The sequence below is a fragment of the Oncorhynchus masou genome, unplaced genomic scaffold (assembly GCF_036934945.1).
Source record: "Oncorhynchus masou masou isolate Uvic2021 unplaced genomic scaffold, UVic_Omas_1.1 unplaced_scaffold_951, whole genome shotgun sequence".
Classification (NCBI taxonomy): Eukaryota; Metazoa; Chordata; class Actinopteri; order Salmoniformes; family Salmonidae; genus Oncorhynchus; species Oncorhynchus masou.
Window position 1 is genome coordinate 90,137 of NW_027016007.1, and position 18,926 is coordinate 109,062.

Genomic DNA, 18,926 nt, shown 5'->3' on the forward strand with positions numbered 1-18,926 from the left:
CATACCTGGGTGTAGCTGACACAGGAGGACCAGTGTTCACACCTGGGTGTAGCTGACACAGGAGGACCAGTGTTCATACCTGGGTGTAGCTGACACAGGAGGACCAGTGTTCATACCTGGGTGTAGCTGACACAGGAGGACCAGTGTTCATACCTGGGTGTAGCTGACACAGGAGGACCAGTGTTCATACCTGGGTGTAGCTGACACAGGAGGACCAGTGCTCATACCTGGGTGTAGCTGACACGGGAGGACCAGTGTTCCTACCTGGGTGTAGCTGACACAGGAGGACCAGTGTTCACACCTGGGTGTAGCTGACACAGGAGGACCAGTGTTCATACCTGGGTGTAGCTGACACAGGAGGACCAGTGTTCCTACCTGGGTGTTGGCTGGGTGTAGCTGACACGGGAGGACCAGTGTTCATACCTGGGTGTAGCTGACACAGGAGGACCAGTGTTCATACCTGGGTGTAGCTGACACGGGAGGACCAGTGTTCATACCTGGGTGTAGCTGACACAGGAGGACCAGTGTTCATACCTGGGTGTTGGCTGGGTGTAGCTGACACGGGAGGAGCAGGCTGGGTTGTGTTGACATTCAACTGGTTAGATATCTGAAGCCCAGTCCCAGCCTTGCTCCGAACACCTTCCGCCTCCTCCTCCTCCTCCTCCTCACTCTCTCCTTCAGAAGACGAGGAAGACTTCTCGTCTGATGAACTGGCGAAGATGGCCTTGAACAGATCCATAGACGGCCTGCTCTCCTCCTCCTCCTCCTCCGTGTCTGGCTGCTCAGTTAGTCAGAAACATCACCGATTAACAACATGTGACTTACAAAACATCTGTATCTCTTACGTCCGCCAACCCTCTACGGATTACGGTAGACCGTCGACCCTCTACGGGTTACGGTAGACCGCCGACCCTCTACGGGTTGCGGTAGACCGCCGACCCTCTACGGGTTGCGGTAGACCGCCGACCCTCTACGGGTTGCGGTAGACCGTCGACCCTCTACGGGTTGCGGTAGACCGCCGACCTCTACGGGTTGCGGTAGACCGCCGACCCTCTACGGGTTGCGGTAGACCGCCGACCCTCTACGGGTTGCGGTAGACCGCCGACCCTCTACGGGCTGCGGTAGACCGCCGACCCTCTACGGGCTGCGGTAGACCGCCGACCCTCTACGGGTTGCGGTAGACCGCCGACCCTCTACGGGTTGCGGTAGACCGCCGACCCTCTACGGGTTGCGGTAGACCGCCGACCCTCTACGGGTTGCGGTAGACCGCCGACCCTCTACGGGTTGCGGTAGACCGTCGACCCTCTACGGGTTGCGGTAGACCGTCGACCCTCTACGGGTTACGGTAGACCGTCGACCCTCTACGGGTTACGGTAGACCGTCGACCCTCTACGGGTTACGGTAGACCGTCGACCCTCTACGGGTTACGGTAGACCGCCGACCCTCTACGGGTTACGGTAGACCGCCGACCCTCTACGGGTTACGGTAGACCCTCTACGGGTTACAGTAGACCGTCGACCCTCTACGGGTTACAGTCAACCCTCTACGGGTTACAGTCAACCCTCTACGGGTTACAGTCAACCCTCTACGGGTTACAGTCAACCCTCTACGGGTTACAGTCAACCCTCTACGGGTTACAGTCAACCCTCTACGGGTTACAGTCCACCCTCTACGGGTTACAGTCAACCCTCTACGGGTTACAGTCAACCCTCTACGGGTTACAGTCAACCCTCTACGGGTTACAGTCAACCCTCTACGGGTTACAGTCCACCCTCTACGGGTTACAGTCAACCCTCTACGGGTTACAGTAGACCGTCAACCCTCTACGGGTTACAGTAGGTGTATGTAGTGTAGTAGGACGGTACCAGAACCTCTACAGTAGGATCAGTGGTGTATGTAGTGTAGTAGGATGGTACCAGAACCTCTACAGTAGGATCAGTGGTGTATGTAGTGTAGTAGGATGGTACCAGAACCTCTACAGTAGGATCAGTGGTGTATGTAGTGTAGTAGGATGGTACCAGAACCTCTACAGTAGGATCAGTGGTGTATGTAGTAGGATGCTACCAGTACCTCTACAGTAGGATCAGTGGTGTATATAGTAGGATGGTACCAGTACCTCTACAGTAGGATCAGTGGTGTATGTAGTGTAGTAGGATGGTACCAGAACCTCTACAGTAGGATCAGTGGTGTATGTAGTGTAGTAGGATGGTACCAGTACCTCTACAGTAGGATCAGTGGTGTATGTAGTGTAGTAGGATGGTACCAGTACCTCTACAGTAGGATCAGTGGTGTATATAGTAGGATGGTACCAGAACCTCTACAGTAGGATCAGTGGTGTATATAGTAGGATGGTACCAGAACCTCTACAGTAGGATCAGTGGTGTATGTAGTGTAGTAGGATGGTACCAGTACCTCTACAGTAGGATCAGTGGTGTATGTAGTGTAGTAGGATGGTACCAGTAGCTCTACAGTAGGATCAGTGGTGTATGTAGTGTAGTAGGATGGTACCAGTACCTCTACAGTAGGATCAGTGGTGTATATAGTAGGATGGTACCAGTACCTCTACAGTAGGATCAGTGGTGTATATAGTAGGATGGTACCAGTACCTCTACAGTAGGATCAGTGGTGTATATAGTAGGATGGTACCAGAACCTCTACAGTAGGATCAGTGGTGTATATAGTAGGATGGTACCAGAACCTCTACAGTAGGATCAGTGGTGTATATAGTAGGATGGTACCAGAACCTCTACAGTAGGATCAGTGGTGTATGTAGTGTAGTAGGATGGTACCAGTACCTCTACAGTAGGATCAGTGGTGTATGTAGTGTAGTAGGATGGTACCAGTAGCTCTACAGTAGGATCAGTGGTGTATGTAGTGTAGTAGGATGGTACCAGTACCTCTACAGTAGGATCAGTGGTGTATATAGTAGGATGGTACCAGTACCTCTACAGTAGGATCAGTGGTGTATATAGTAGGATGGTACCAGTACCTCTACAGTAGGATCAGTGGTGTATATAGTAGGATGGTACCAGAACCTCTACAGTAGGATCAGTGGTGTATATAGTAGGATGGTACCAGAACCTCTACAGTAGGATCAGTGGTGTATGTAGTGTAGTAGGATGGTACCAGAACCTCTACAGTAGGATCAGTGGTGTATGTAGTAGGATGGTACCAGTACCTCTACAGTAGGATCAGTGGTGTATATAGTAGGATGGTACCAGTACCTCTACAGTAGGATCAGTGGTGTATATAGTAGGATGGTACCAGTACCTCTACAGTAGGATCAGTGGTGTATATAGTAGGATGGTACCAGTACCTCTACAGTAGGATCAGTGGTGTATGTAGTAGGATGGTACCAGTACCTCTACAGTAGGATCAGTGGTGTATATAGTAGGATGGTACCAGTACCTCTACAGTAGGATCAGTGGTGTATGTAGTAGGATGGTACCAGTACCTCTACAGTAGGATCAGTGGTGTATATAGTAGGATGGTACCAGTACCTCTACAGTAGGATCAGTGGTGTATATAGTAGGATGGTACCAGAACCTCTACAGTAGGATCAGTGGTGTATATAGTAGGATGGTACCAGTACCTCTACAGTAGGATCAGTGGTGTATATAGTAGGATGGTACCAGAACCTCTACAGTAGGATCAGTGGTGTATATAGTAGGATGGTACCAGTACCTCTACAGTAGGATCAGTGGTGTATATAGTAGGATGGTACCAGTACCTCTACAGTAGGATCAGTGGTGTATATAGTAGGATGGTACCAGAACCTCTACAGTAGGATCAGTGGTGTATATAGTAGGATGGTACCAGTACCTCTACAGTAGGATCAGTGGTGTATATAGTAGGATGGTACCAGTACCTCTACAGTAGGATCCGTTGTAGGGCCATCAGTAGTAGAGGCTTCTGGTCCTGACCCAGAGGCTTCAATACGAGCCACGCTGAGGAACTCACTGACCGGATCCTTCTCCTTCCTTTCCTTGTCCCCAGCCTGGCCAGACACATCCCACCTGGACCTCTTCCCTGGCTCAGAGGGCTTCACACCTACACAGAGAGAGAGAGAGACGCAGGGGCCAGGTTTACACAGAGAGACGTAGGGGCCAGGTTTAGACAGAGAGACGTAGGGGCCAGGTTTAGACAGAGAGAGAGAGACGTAGGGGCCAGGTTTACACAGAGAGACGTAGGGGCCAGGTTTAGACAGAGAGACGTAGGGGCCAGGTTTACACAGAGAGACGTAGGGGCCAGGTTTAGACAGAGAGACGTAGGGGCCAGGTTTACACAGAGAGACGTAGGGGCCAGGTTTACACAGAGAGACGTAGGGGCCAGGTTTACACAGAGAGACGTAGGGGCCAGGTTTACACAGAGAGACGCAGGGGCCAGGTTTACACAGAGAGACGTAGGGGCCAGGTTTAGACAGAGAGACGTAGGGGCCAGGTTTACACAGAGAGAGGTAGGGGCCAGGTTTACACAGAGAGACGTAGGAGCCAGGTTTAGACAGAGACGTAGGGCCAGGTTTACACAGAGAGAGGGAGAGACGCAGGGGCCAGGTTTACACAGAGAGACGTAGGGGCCAGGTTTAGACAGAGAGACGTAGGGGCCAGGTTTAGACAGAAAGACGTAGGGGCCAGGATTACACAGAGAGACGTAGGGGCCAGGTTTACACAGAGAGACGTAGGGGCCAGGTTTACACAGAGAGACGTAGGGGCCAGGTTTACACAGAGAGAGGGAGAGACGCAGGGGCCAGGTTTACACAGAGAGACGTAGGGGCCAGGTTTAGACAGAGAGACGTAGGGGCCAGGTTTAGACAGAGAGAGAGAGACGTAGGGGCCAGGTTTACACAGAGAGACGTAGGGGCCAGGTTTACACAGAGAGACGTAGGGGCCAGGTTTAGACAGACAGACGTAGGGGCCAGGTTTACACAGAGAGAGGGAGAGACGCAGGGGCCAGGTTTACACAGAGAGACGTAGGGGCCAGGTTTACACAGAGAGACGTAGGGGCCAGGTTTAGACAGAGACGTAGGGCCAGGTTTACACAGAGAGAGGGAGAGACGCAGGGGCCAGGTTTACACAGAGAGACGTAGGGGCCAGGTTTAGACAGAGAGAGAGAGACGTAGGGGCCAGGTTTACACAGAGAGACGTAGGGGCCAGGTTTACACAGAGAGACGTAGGGGCCAGGTTTACACAGAGAGACGTAGGGGCCAGGTTTAGACAGAGAGACGTAGGGGCCAGGTTTACACAGAGAGAGAGAGACGTAGGGGCCAGGTTTAGACAGAGAGAGACGTAGGGGCCAGGTTTACACAGAGAGAGAGACGTAGGGGCCAGGTTTACACAGAGAGACGTAGGGGCCAGGTTTACACAGAGAGACGTAGGGGCCAGGTTTAGACAGAGAGAAGTAGGGGCCAGGTTTACACAGAGAGAGAGAGACGTAGGGGCCAGGTTTAGACAGAGAGAGACGTAGGGGCCAGGTTTACACAGAGAGAGAGACGTAGGGGCCAGGTTTACACAGAGACGTAGGGGCCAGGTTTAGACAGAGAGACGTAGGGGCCAGGTTTAGACAGAGAGACGTAGGGGCCAGGTTTACACAGAGAGACGTAGGGGCCAGGTTTAGACAGAGAGACGTAGGGGCCAGGTTTACACAGAGAGAGAGACGTAGGGGCCAGGTTTACACAGAGAGAGAGACGTAGGGGCCAGGTTTACACAGAGAGAGAGAGTGGTAGGGGCCAGGTTTACACAGAGAGAGAGAGACGTAGGGGCCAGGTTTACACAGAGAGAGAGACGTAGGGGCCAGGTTTACACAGAGAGAGAGACGTAGGGGCCAGGTTTAGACAGAGAGACGTAGGGGCCAGGTTTACACAGAGAGACGTAGGGGCCAGGTTTAAACAGAGAGACGTAGGGGCCAGGTTTACACAGAGAGACGTAGGGGCCAGGTTTACACAGAGAGACGTAGGGGCCAGGTTTACACAGAGAGAGACGTAGGGGCCAGGTTTAGACAGAGAGAGAGACGTAGGGGCCAGGTTTACACAGAGAGACGTAGGGGCCAGGTTTACACAGAGAGACGTAGGGGCCAGGTTTAGACAGAGAGACGTAGGGCCAGGTTTACACAGAGAGAGGGAGAGACGCAGGGGCCAGGTTTACACAGAGAGACGTAGGGGCCAGGTTTACACAGAGAGACGTAGGGGCCAGGTTTAGACAGAGACGTAGGGCCAGGTTTACACAGAGAGAGGGAGAGACGCAGGGGCCAGGTTTACACAGAGAGACGTAGGGGCCAGGTTTAGACAGAGAGAGAGAGACGTAGGGGCCAGGTTTTACAGAGTGACGTAGGGGCCAGGTTTACACAGAGAGACGTAGGGGCCAGGTTTACACAGAGAGACGTAGGGGCCAGGTTTACACAGAGAGAGAGAGACGTAAGGCCAGGTTTAGACAGAGAGAGAGAGACGTAGGGGCCAGGTTTACACAGAGAGAGACGTAGGGGCCAGGTTTACACAGAGACGTAGGGGCCAGGTTTAGACAGAGAGACGTAGGGGCCAGGTTTAGACAGAGAGACGTAGGGGCCAGGTTTAGACAGAGAGACGTAGGGGCCAGGTTTACACAGAGAGAGAGACGTAGGGGCCAGGTTTACACAGAGAGAGAGACGTAGGGGCCAGGTTTACACAGAGAGAGAGACGTAGGGGCCAGGTTTACACAGAGAGAGAGAGACGTAGGGGCCAGGTTTACACAGAGAGAGAGAGACGTAGGGGCCAGGTTTACACAGAGAGAGAGACGTAGGGGCCAGGTTTACAGAGAGAGAGAGAGAGACGTAGGGGCCAGGTTTAGACAGAGAGACGTAGGGGCCAGGTTTACACAGAGAGACGTAGGGGCCAGGTTTAAACAGAGAGACGTAGGGGCCAGGTTTACACAGAGAGACGTAGGGGCAGGTTTACACAGAGAGACGTAGGGGCCAGGTTTACACAGAGAGAGAGACGTAGGGGCCAGGTTTACACAGAGAGAGACGTAGGGGCCAGGTTTACACAGAGAGAGACGTAGGGGCCAGGTTTACACAGAGAGAGAGACGTAGGGGCCAGGTTTACACAGAGAGAGAGAGACGTAGGGGCCAGGTTTACACAGAGAGAGACGTAGGGGCCAGGTTTACACAGAGAGAGAGAGACGTAGGGGCCAGGTTTACACAGAGAGAGAGAGACGTAGGGGCCAGGTTTAGACAGAGAGACGTAGGGGCCAGGTTTACACAGAGAGACGTAGGGGCCAGGTTTAAACAGAGAGACGTAGGGGCCAGGTTTACACAGAGAGACGTAGGGGCCAGGTTTACACAGAGAGAGAGAGACGTAGGGGCCAGGTTTACACAGAGAGACGTAGGGGCCAGGTTTACACAGAGAGACGTGAGGTGTAGTGTAGTGAGGTGTAGTGTAGTGAGGTGTAGTGTAGTGAGGTGTAGTGTAGTGTAGTGAGGTGTAGTGTAGTGAGGTGTAGTGAGGTGTAGTGTAGTGAGGTGTAGTGAGGTGTAGTGTAGTGAGGTGTAGTGTAGTGTAGTGAGGTGTAGTGTAGTGAGGTGTAGTGTAGTGAGTTGTAGTGTAGTGTGGTGTAGTGAGTGTGTAGTGTAGTGAGGTGTAGTGTAGTGTAGTGTAGTGAGGTGTAGTGTAGTGTAGTGAGGTGTAGTGTAGTGAGGTGTAGTGTAGTGAGGTGTAGTGTAGTGAGGTGTAGTGTAGTGAAGTGTAGTGTAGTGTAGTGAAGTGTAGTGTAGTGAGGTGTAGTGTAGTGTGGTGTAGTGAGGTGTAGTGTAGTGTAGTGAGGTGTAGTGTAGTGTAGTGAGGTGTAGTGTAGTGAGGTGTAGTGTAGTGTAGTGAGGTGTAGTGTAGTGTAGTGAGGTGTAGTGTAGTGAGGTGTAGTGTAGTGAGGTGTAGTGTAGTGAGGTGTAGTGTAGTGTAGTGTAGTGTAGTGAGGTGTAGTGTAGTGAGTGTATATGTAGTGTAGTGTAGTCAACTGTATGTAGTTGATTCCTCTCTGAGTTTTCCCGCTCTTGAGCGGTCCCCACCCTTTTCCTTTGTCTACCAAGCTGTCATATTGGTTTGGTCCGCTAGGGACTTTTTCTTTGTATCATTTAGTAACCCATGTATAGCCTATTGTGTGTGTGTGTGTGTGTGTGTGTGTGTGTGTGTGTGTGTGTGTGTGTGTGTGTGTGTAATTAAGTTAGTTAGTAAATAAATAATTAAGTTGATTTGTATATCGCTGATTCAGGGTTCATGCAGATATCCAAGGGGTTTGAGACGTTCAGTAATGAGACTAATGAGGTAATAATACATTAATAAGTGACTAATCGATAAGATATGGAAACATCGGAAGAGTTAATTCGGGAAATAAATACTCTAAACATTTTCCCGTGGTGCCGACTTCCTAGTTAATTAAAGTAATTAAATTAAACAGAGAATAGATTTGATAATATGCAGTCTTAACATTTAATGATAGTCAACGCCCCGACACTCTGAAATTCTTCCCTGTAACACTTGAGATAAAATGCGAAGTGTCTGGATAAAGTAGAACTGATTGTTTGTTACCTTGTGGAGCGGGGGAAGCACTAGCTGTTGGACTCTCTGATACAGTCAGGAAGTTAAACACAGAGAACTTGTCTCTCTTCACTTTGGGCATTCCCACAAACCCTGACCTGGAAAAAGAAAACAACAGTTATATCTGACAAACCCTGACCTGGATAGACAACAACAACAGTTAGATCTGACAAACCCTGACCTGGATAGACAACAACAACAGTTATATCTGACAAACCCCGACCTGGACAGACAACAACAACAGTTATATCTGACAAACCCCGACCTGGATAGACAACAACAACAGTTATATCTGACAAACCCTGACCTGGATAGACAACAACAACAGTTATATCTGACAAACCCTGACCTGGATAGACAACAACAACAGTTAGATCTGACAAACTCTGACCTGGATAGACAACAACAACAGTTATATCTGACAAACCCTGACCTGGATAGACAACAACAACAGTTATATCTGACAAACCCTGACCTGGACAGACAACAACAACAGTTATATCTGACAAACCCTGACCTGGACAGACAACAACAACAGTTATATCTGACAAACCCTGACCTGGATAGACAACAACAACAGTTATATCTGACAAACCCTGACCTGGATAGACAACAACAACAGTTATATCTGACAAACCCTGACCTGGACAGACAACAACAACAGTTATATCTGACAAACCCTGACCTGGACAGACAACAACAACAGTTATATCTGACAAACCCTGACCTGGATAGACAACAACAACAGTTATATCTGACAAACCCTGACCTGGATAGACAACAACAACAGTTATATCTGACAAACCCTGACCTGGATAGACAACAACAACAGTTATATCTGACAAACCCTGACCTGGACAGACAACAACAACAGTTATATCTGACAAACCCTGACCTGGATAGACAACAACAACAGTTATATCTGACAAACCCTGACCTGGACAGACAACAACAACAGTTATATCTGACAAACCCTGACCTGGACAGACAACAACAACAGTTATATCTGACAAACCCTGACCTGGATAGACAACAACAACAGTTATATCTGACAAACCCTGACCTGGATAGACAACAACAACAGTTATATCTGACAAACCCTGACCTGGATAGACAACAACAACAGTTATATCTGACAAACCCTGACCTGGATAGACAACAACAACAGTTATATCTGACAAACCCTGACCTGGACAGACAACAACAGTTATAGCACAATGCAACGACACAAGCAGTAACCATTGAGTTTTAGTATTCATAGCACCATTCATTCCGTGGTGGTCAAGTGTGTGTGTGTGTGTGTGTGTGTGTGTGTGTGTGTGTGTGTGTGTGTGTGTGTGTGTGTGTGTGTGTGTGTGTGTGTGTGTGTGTGTGTGTGTGTGTGTGTGTCGTACCCAGGATAGGGGTCAGGTATGTTGAACCTCTTGCAGAGCAGATTGTCAGGGTGCCATTCAAACGTGTCTCTGGTCAGTTTTCCAAACATCTTCATCTTCACGGCTGCCTGCTTGTCATCCACATCATTCTGAAGACAAACAGGAGGAACAGAGGATCAACCCACTGAGCCTCACACCCGATCCTGGATGCCCAGCCTGTAACCCAATCCTGGATGCCCAGCCTGTAACCCAATCCTGGATGCCCAGCCTGTAACCCAATCCTGGATGCCCAGCCTGTAACCCAATCCTGGATGCCCAGCCTGTAACCCAATCCTGGATGCCCAGCCTGTAACCCAATCCTGGATGCCCAGCCTGTAACCCAATCCTGGATGCCCAGCCTGTAACCCAATCCTGGATGCCCAGCCTGTAGCCCAATCCTGGATGCCCAGCCTGTAGCCCAATCCTGGATGCCCAGCCTGTAGCCCAATCCTGGATGCCCAGCCTGTAGCCCAATCCTGGATGCCCAGCCTGTAACCCAATCCTGGATGCCCAGCCTGTAACCCAATCCTGGATGCCCAGCCTGTAACCCAATCCTGGATGCCCAGCCTGTAACCCAATCCTGGATGCCCAGCCTGTAACCCAATCCTGGATGCCCAGCCTGTAACCAGGATGCTCAGCCTGTAACCCAATCCTGGATGCCCAACCCAGCCCAATCCTGGATTACCAGCCTGTAACCCAATCCTGGATGCCCAGCCTGTAACCCAATCCTGGATGCCCAACCTGTAGCCCAATCCTGGATTACCAGCCTGTAACCCAATCCTGGATGCCCAGCCTGTAGCCCAATCCTGGATTACCAGCCTGTAACCCGATCCTGGATGCCCAGCCTGTAACCCAATCCTGGATGCCCAGCCTGTAACCCAATCCTGGATGCCCAGCCTGTAACCAGGATGCTCAGCCTGTAACCCAATCCTGGATGCCCAGCCTGTAACCCAATCCTGGATGCCCAGCCTGTAACCAGGATGCTCACTCTGTAACCCAATCCAGGATGCCCAGCCTGTAACCCAATCCTGGATCCCCAGCCTGTAACCCAATCCTGGATGCCCAGCCTGTAACCCAATCCTGGATGCCCAGCCTGTAACCAAATCCTGGATGCTCAGCCTGTAACCCAATCCTGGATGCCCAGCCTGTAACCCAATCCTGGATGCCCAGCCTGTAACCCAATCCTGGATGCCCAGCCTGTAACCCAATCCTGGATGCCCAGCCTGTAACCCAATCCTGGATGCCCAGCCTGTAACCCAATCCTGCATGCCCAGCCTGTAACCCAATCCTGCATGCCCAGCCTGTAACCCAATCCTGGATGCCCAGCCTGTAGCCCAAACCTGGATGCCCAGCCTGTAACCCAATCCTGGATGCCCAGCCTGTAACCCAATCTTGGATGCCCAGCCTGTAACCCAATCCTGGATGCCCAGCCTGTAACCCAATCCTGGATGCCCAGCCTGTAACCCAATCCTGGATGCCCAGCCTGTAACCCAATCCTGGATTACCAGCCTGTAACCCAATCTTGGATGCCCAGCCTGTAACCCAATCCTGGATGCCCAGCCTGTAACCCAATCCTGGATGCCCAGCCTGTAACCAGGATGCCAAGCCTGTAACCCAATCCTGGATGCCCAGCCTGTAACCCAATCCTGGATGCCCAGCCTGTAACCCAATCCTGGATGCCCAGCCTGTAACCCAATCCTGGATGCCCAGCCTGTAACCCAATCTTGGATGCCCAGCCTGTAACCCAATCCTGGATGCCCAGCCTGTAACCCAATCCTGGATGCCCAGCCTGTAACCCAATCCTGGATGCCCAGCCTGTAACCCAATCCTGGATGCCCAGCCTGTAACCAGGATGCCCAGCCTGTAACCCAATCCTGGATGTCCAGCCTGTAACCCAATCCTGGATGCCCAGCCTGTAACCCAATCTTGGATGCCCAGCCTGTAACCCAATCCTGGATGCCCAGCCTGTAACCCAATCCTGGATTACCAGCCTGTAACCCAATCCTGGATGCCCAGCCTGTAACCCAATCCTGGATGCCCAGCCTGTAACCCAATCCTGGATGCCCAGCCTGTAACCCAATCCTGGATGCCCAGCCTGTAACCCAATCTTGGATGCCCAGCCTGTAACCCAATCCTGGATGCCCAGCCTGTAACCCAATCCTGGATGCTCAGCCTGTAACCCAATCCTGGATGCCCAGCCTGTAACCCAATCTTGGATGCCCAGCCTGTAACCCAATCCTGGATGCCCAGCCTGTAACCAGGATGCCCAGCCTGTAACCCAATCCTGGATGCCCAGCCTGTAGCCCAATCCTGGATGCTCAGCCTGTAACCCAATCCTGGATTACCAGCCTGTAACCCAATCCTGGATTACCAGCCTGTAACCCAATCCTGGATGCCCAGCCTGTAACCAGGATGCTCAGCCTGTAACCCAATCCTGGATGCCCAGCCTGTAACCCAATCCTGGATGCCCAGCCTGTAACCCAATCCTGGATGTCCAGCCTGTAACCCAATCCTGGATGCCCAGCCTGTAACCAGGATGCTCAGCCTGTAACCCAATCCTGGATGCCCAGCCTGTAACCCAATCCTGGATGCCCAGCCTGTAACCAGGATGCCCAGCCTGTAACCCAATCCAGGATGCCCAGCCTGTAACCCAATCCTGGATGCCCAGCCTGTAACCAAATCCTGGATGCTCAGCCTGTAACCCAATCCTGGATGCCCAGCCTGTAACCCAATCCTGGATGCCCAGCCTGTAACCCAATCCTGGATGCCCAGCCTGTAACCCAATCCTGGATGCCCAGCCTGTAACCCAATCCTGGATGCCCAGCCTGTAACCAAATCCTGGATGCTCAGCCTGTAACCCAATCCTGGATGCCCAGCCTGTAACCCAATCCTGGATGCCCAGCCTGTAACCCAATCCTGGATGCCCAGCCTGTAACCAAATCCTGGATGCTCAGCCTGTAACCCAATCCTGGATGCCCAGCCTGTAACCCAATCCTGGATGCCCAGCCTGTAACCCAATCCTGGATGCCCAGCCTGTAACCCAATCCTGGATGCCCAGCCTGTAACCCAATCCTGGATGCCCAGCCTGTAACCCAATCCTGCATGCCCAGCCTGTAACCCAATCCTGCATGCCCAGCCTGTAACCCAATCCTGGATGCCCAGCCTGTAGCCCAAACCTGGATGCCCAGCCTGTAACCCAATCCTGGATGCCCAGCCTGTAACCCAATCTTGGATGCCCAGCCTGTAACCCAATCCTGGATGCCCAGCCTGTAACCCAATCCTGGATGCCCAGCCTGTAACCCAATCCTGGATGCCCAGCCTGTAACCCAATCCTGGATTACCAGCCTGTAACCCAATCCTGGATGCCCAGCCTGTAACCAGGATGCCCAGCCTGTAACCCAATCCTGGATGCCCAGCCTGTACCCCAATCCTGGATGCCCAGCCTGTACCCCAATCCTGGATGCCCAGCCTGTACCCCAATCCTGGATGCCCAGCCTGTACCCCAATCCTGGATGCCCAGCCTGTAACCCAATCCTGGATGCCCAGCCTGTAACCCAATCCTGGATGCCCAGCCTGTAACCCAATCCTGGATGCCCAGCCTGTAACCAGGATGCCAAGCCTGTAACCCAATCCTGGATGCCCAGCCTGTAACCCAATCCTGGATGCCCAGCCTGTACCCCAATCCTGGATGCCCAGCCTGTAACCAGGATGCCAGCCTGTAACCCAATCCTGGATGCCCAGCCTGTACCCCAATCCTGGATGCCCAGACTGTACCCCAATCCTGGATGCCCAGCCTGTACCCCAATCCTGGATGCCCAGCCTGTAACCCAATCCTGGATGCCCAGCCTGTAACCCAATCCTGGATGCCCAGCCTGTAACCCAATCCTGGATGCCCAGCCTGTAACCCAATCTTGGATGCCCAGCCTGTAACCCAATCCTGGATGCCCAGCCTGTAACCCAATCCTGGATTACCAGCCTGTAACCCAATCCTGGATGCCCAGCCTGTAACCCAATCCTGGATGCCCAGCCTGTAACCCAATCCTGGATGCCCAGCCTGTAACCCAATCCTGGATGCCCAGCCTGTAACCCAATCTTGGATGCCCAGCCTGTAACCCAATCCTGGATGCCCAGCCTGTAACCCAATCCTGGATGCTCAGCCTGTAACCCAATCCTGGATGCCCAGCCTGTAACCCAATCCTGGATGCCCAGCCTGTAACCCAATCCTGGATGCTCAGCCTGTAACCCAATCCTGGATCCCCAGCCTGTAACCCAATCCTGGATGCCCAGCCTGTAACCCAATCCTGGATGCCCAGCCTGTAACCCAATCCAGGATGCCCAGCCTGTAACCCAATCCTGGATTACCAGCCTGTAACCCAATCCTGGATGCCCAGCCTGTAACCCAATCTTGGATGCCCAGCCTGTAACCCAATCCTGGATGCCCAGCCTGTAACCCAATCCTGGATGCCCAGCCTGTAACCCAATCCTGGATGCCCAGCCTGTAGCCCAATCCTGGATGCCCAGCCTGTAACCCAATCCTGGATGCCCAGCCTGTAACCCAATCTTGGATGCCCAGCCTGTAACCCAATCCTGGATGCCCAGCCTGTAACCCAATCCTGGATGCCCAGCCTGTAACCCAATCCTGGATGCTCAGCCTGTAACCCAATCCTGGATGCCCAGCCTGTAACCAGGATGCCCAGCCTGTAACCCAATCCTGGATGCCCAGCCTGTACCCCAATCCTGGATGCCCAGCCTGTAACCCAATCCAGGATGCCCAGCCTGTAACCCAATCCTGGATTCCCAGCCTGTAACCCAATCCTGGATGCCCAGCCTGTAACCCAATCTTGGATGCCCAGCCTGTAACCCAATCCTGCATGCCCAGCCTGTAACCCAATCCAGGATGCCCAGCCTGTAACCCAATCCTGGATGCCCAGCCTGTAACCCAATCCTGGATGCCCAGCCTGTAACCCAATCCTGGATGCCCAGCCTGTAACCCAATCCTGGATGCCCAGCCTGTAACCCAATCCTGGATGCCCAGCCTGTAACCAGGATGCCCAGCCTGTAACCCAATCCTGGATGCCCAGCCTGTAACCCAATCCTGGATGCCCAGCCTGTAACCCAATCCTGGATGCCCAGCCTGTAACCCAATCCTGGATGCCCAGCCTGTAACCCAATCCTGGATGCCCAGCCTGTAACCCAATCCTGGATCCCCAGCCTGTAACCCAATCCTGGATGCCCAGCCTGTAACCCAATCCTGGATGCCCAGCCTGTAACCCAATCCTGGATGCCCAGCCTGTAACCAGGATGCCCAGCCTGTAACCCAATCCTGGATGCCCAGCCTGTAACCCAATCCTGGATGCCCAGCCTGTAACCAGGATGCCCAGCCTGTAACCCAATCCTGGATCCCCAGCCTGTAACCCAATCCTGGATGCCCAGCCTGTAACCCAATCCTGGATGCCCAGCCTGTAACCCAATCCTGGATGCCCAGCCTGTAACCAGGATGCCCAGCCTGTAACCCAATCCTGGATGCCCAGCCTGTAACCCGATCCTTGATGCCCAGCCTGTAACCCAATCCTGGATGCCCAGCCTGTAACCCGATCCTGGATGCCCAGCCTGTAACCCAATCCTGGATGCCCAGCCTGTAACCAGGATGCCCAGCCTGTAACCCGATCCTGGATGCCCAGCCTGTAACCCAATCCTGGATGCCCAGCCTGTAACCCAATCCTGGATTACCAGCCTGTAACCCAATCCTGGATGCCCAGCCTGTAACCCAATCCTGGATGCCCAGCCTGTAACCCAATCCTGGATGCCCAGCCTGTAACCAGGATGCTCAGTCTGTAACCCAATCCAGGATGCCCAGCCTGTAACCCAATCCTGGATCCCCAGCCTGTAACCCAATCCTGGATGCCCAGCCTGTAACCAGGATGCTCAGCCTGTAACCCAATCCTGCATGCCCAGCCTGTAACCCAATCCTGGATGCCCAGCCTGTAACCCAATCCTGGATGCCCAGCCTGTAACCCAATCCTGGATCCCCAGCCTGTAACCAGGATGCCCAGCCTGTAGCCCAATCCTGGATGCCCAGCCTGTAACCCAATCCTGAATGCCCAGCCTGTAACCCAATCCTGAATGCCCAGCCTGTAACCCAATCCTGGATGCCCAGCCTGTAACCCAATCCTGGATGCCCAGCCTGTAACCCAATCCTGGATGCCCAGCCTGTAACCCAATCCTGGATGCCCAGCCTGTAACCCAATCCTGGATGCCCAGCCTGTAACCCAATCCTGGATGCCCAGCCTGTAACCCAATCCTGGATGCCCAGCCTGTAACAAAATCCTAGATTCCCAGCCTGTAACCCAATCCTGGATGCCCAGCCTGTAACCCAATCCTGGATCCCCAGCCTGTAACCCAATCCTGGATGCCCAGCCTGTAACCCAATCCTGGATGCCCAGCCTGTAACCAAATCCTGGATGCTCAGCCTGTAACCCAATCCTGGATGCCCAGCCTGTAACCCAATCCTGGATGCCCAGCCTGTAACCCAATCCTGGATGCCCAGCCTGTAACCCAATCCTGGATGCTCAGCCTGTAACCCAATCCTGGATGCCCAGCCTGTAACCCAATCCTGGATCCCCAGCCTGTAACCAGGATGCCCAGCCTGTAGCCCAATCCTGGATGCCCAGCCTGTAACCCAATCCTGGATGCCCAGCCTGTAACCCAATCCTGGATGCCCAGCCTGTAACCCAATCCTGGATGCCCAGCCTGTAACCCAATCCTGGATGCCCAGCCTGTAACCCAATCCTGGATGCCCAGCCTGTAACCCAATCCTGGATGCCCAGCCTGTAACCCAATCCTGGATGCCCAGCCTGTAACCCAATCCTGGATGCCCAGCCTGTAACCCAATCCTGGATGCCCAGCCTGTAACCCAATCCTAGATTCCCAGCCTGTAACCCAATCCTGGATGCCCAGCCTGTAACCCAATCCTGGATGCCCAGCCTGTAACCCAATCCTGGATGCCCAGCCTGTAGCCCAATCCTGCATGCCCAGCCTGTAACCCAATCCTGGATGCCCAGCCTGTAACCAGGATGCCCAGGTTGTAACCCAATCCTGCATGCCCAGCCTGTAACCCAATCCTGGATGCCCAGCCTGTAACCCAATCCTGGATGCCCAGCCTGTAACCCAATCCTGCATGCCCAGCCTGTAACCCAATCCTGCATGCCCAGCCTGTAACCCAATCCTGGATGCCCAGCCTGTAACCCAATCCTGGATGCCCAGCCTGTAACCAGGATGCCCAGGCTGTAACCCAATCCTGCATGCCCAGCCTGTAACCCAATCCTGGATGCCCAGCCTGTAACCCAATCCTGGATGCCCAGCCTGTAACCCAATCCTGCATGCCCAGCCTGTAACCCAATCCTGGATGCCCAGCCTGTAGCCCAAACCTGGATGCCCAGCCTGTAACCCAATCCTGGATGCCCAGCCTGTAGCCCAATCCTGGATGCCCAGCCTGTAACCCAATCCTGGATGCCCAGCCTGTAGCCCAAACCTGGATGCCCAGCCTGTAACCCAATCCTGGATGCCCAGCCTGTAACCCAATCCTGCATGCCCAGCCTGTAACCCAATCCTGGATGCCCAGCCTGTAACCCAATCCTGCATGCCCAGCCTGTAACCCAATCCTGGATGCCCAGCCTGTAGCCCAAACCTGGATGCCCAGCCTGTAACCCAATCCTGGATGCCCAGCCTGTAGCCCAAACCTGGATGCCCAGCCTGTAACCCAATCCTGGATGCCCAGCCTGTAACCCAATCCTGCATGCCCAGCCTGTAACCCAATCCTGGATGCCCAGCCTGTAACCCAATCCTGGATGCCCAGCCTGTAACCCAATCCTGGATGCCCAGCCTGTAGCCCAAACCTGGATGCCCAGCCTGTAACCCAATCCTGGATGCTCAGCCTGTAACCAGGATGCTCAGCCTGTAACCCAATCCTGGATCCCCAGCCTGTAACCCAATCCTGGATGCCCAGCCTGTAACCCAATCCTGGATGCCCAGCCTGTAACCCAATCCTGGATGCCCAGCCTGTAACCCAATCCTGGATGACCAGCCTGTAACCCAATCCTGGATGCCAGCCTGTAACCCAATCCTGGATGCCCAGCCTGTAACCCAATCCTGGATGCTCAGCCTGTAACCCAATCCTGGATGCCCAGCCTGTAACCAGGATGCTCAGCCTGTAACCCAATCCTGGATGCCCAGCCTGTAACCCAATCCTGGATGTCCAGCCTGTAACCAGGATGCCCAGCCTGTAACCCAATCCTGGATGTCCAGCCTGTAACCAGGATGCTCAGCCTGTAACCCAATCCTGGATGCCCAGCCTGTAACCCAATCCTGGATGCCCAGCCTGTAACCCAATCCTGGATGCCCAGCCTGTAACCAGGATGCCCAGCCTGTAACCCAATCCTGGATGTCCAGCCTGTAACCAGGATGCCAGCCTGTAACCCAATCCTGGATGCCCAGCCTGTAACCCAATCCTGGATGACCAGCCTGTAACCCAATCCTGGATGCTCAGCCTGTAACCCAATCCTGGATGCCCAGCCTGTAACCCAATCCTGGATGCCCAGCCTGTAACCCAATCCTGGATGACCAGCCTGTAACCCAATCCTGGATGCTCAGCCTGTAACCCAATCCTGGATGCCCAGCCTGTAACCCAATCCTGGATGCTCAGCCTGTAACCCAATCCTGGATGCCCAGCCTGTAACCAGGATGCTCAGCCTGTAACCCAATCCTGGATGCCCAGCCTGTAGCCCAAACCTGGATGCCCAGCCTGTAACCAGGATGCTCAGCCTGTAACCCAATCCTGGATGCCCAGCCTGTAACCCAATCCTGGATGCGCAGCCTGTAACCCAATCCTGGATGTCCAGCCTGTAGCCCAATCCTGGATTACCAGCCTGTAACCAGGATGCCCAGCCTGTAACCCA

General features: G+C 53.4%; 1 pseudogene; it reads right to left on the reverse strand.

The window, feature by feature from the left end:
* The window catches only part of LOC135538392 (G patch domain-containing protein 1-like), a 50,818-nt pseudogene that overhangs the window by 2,678 nt on the left and 29,214 nt on the right, over positions 1-18,926 (reverse strand).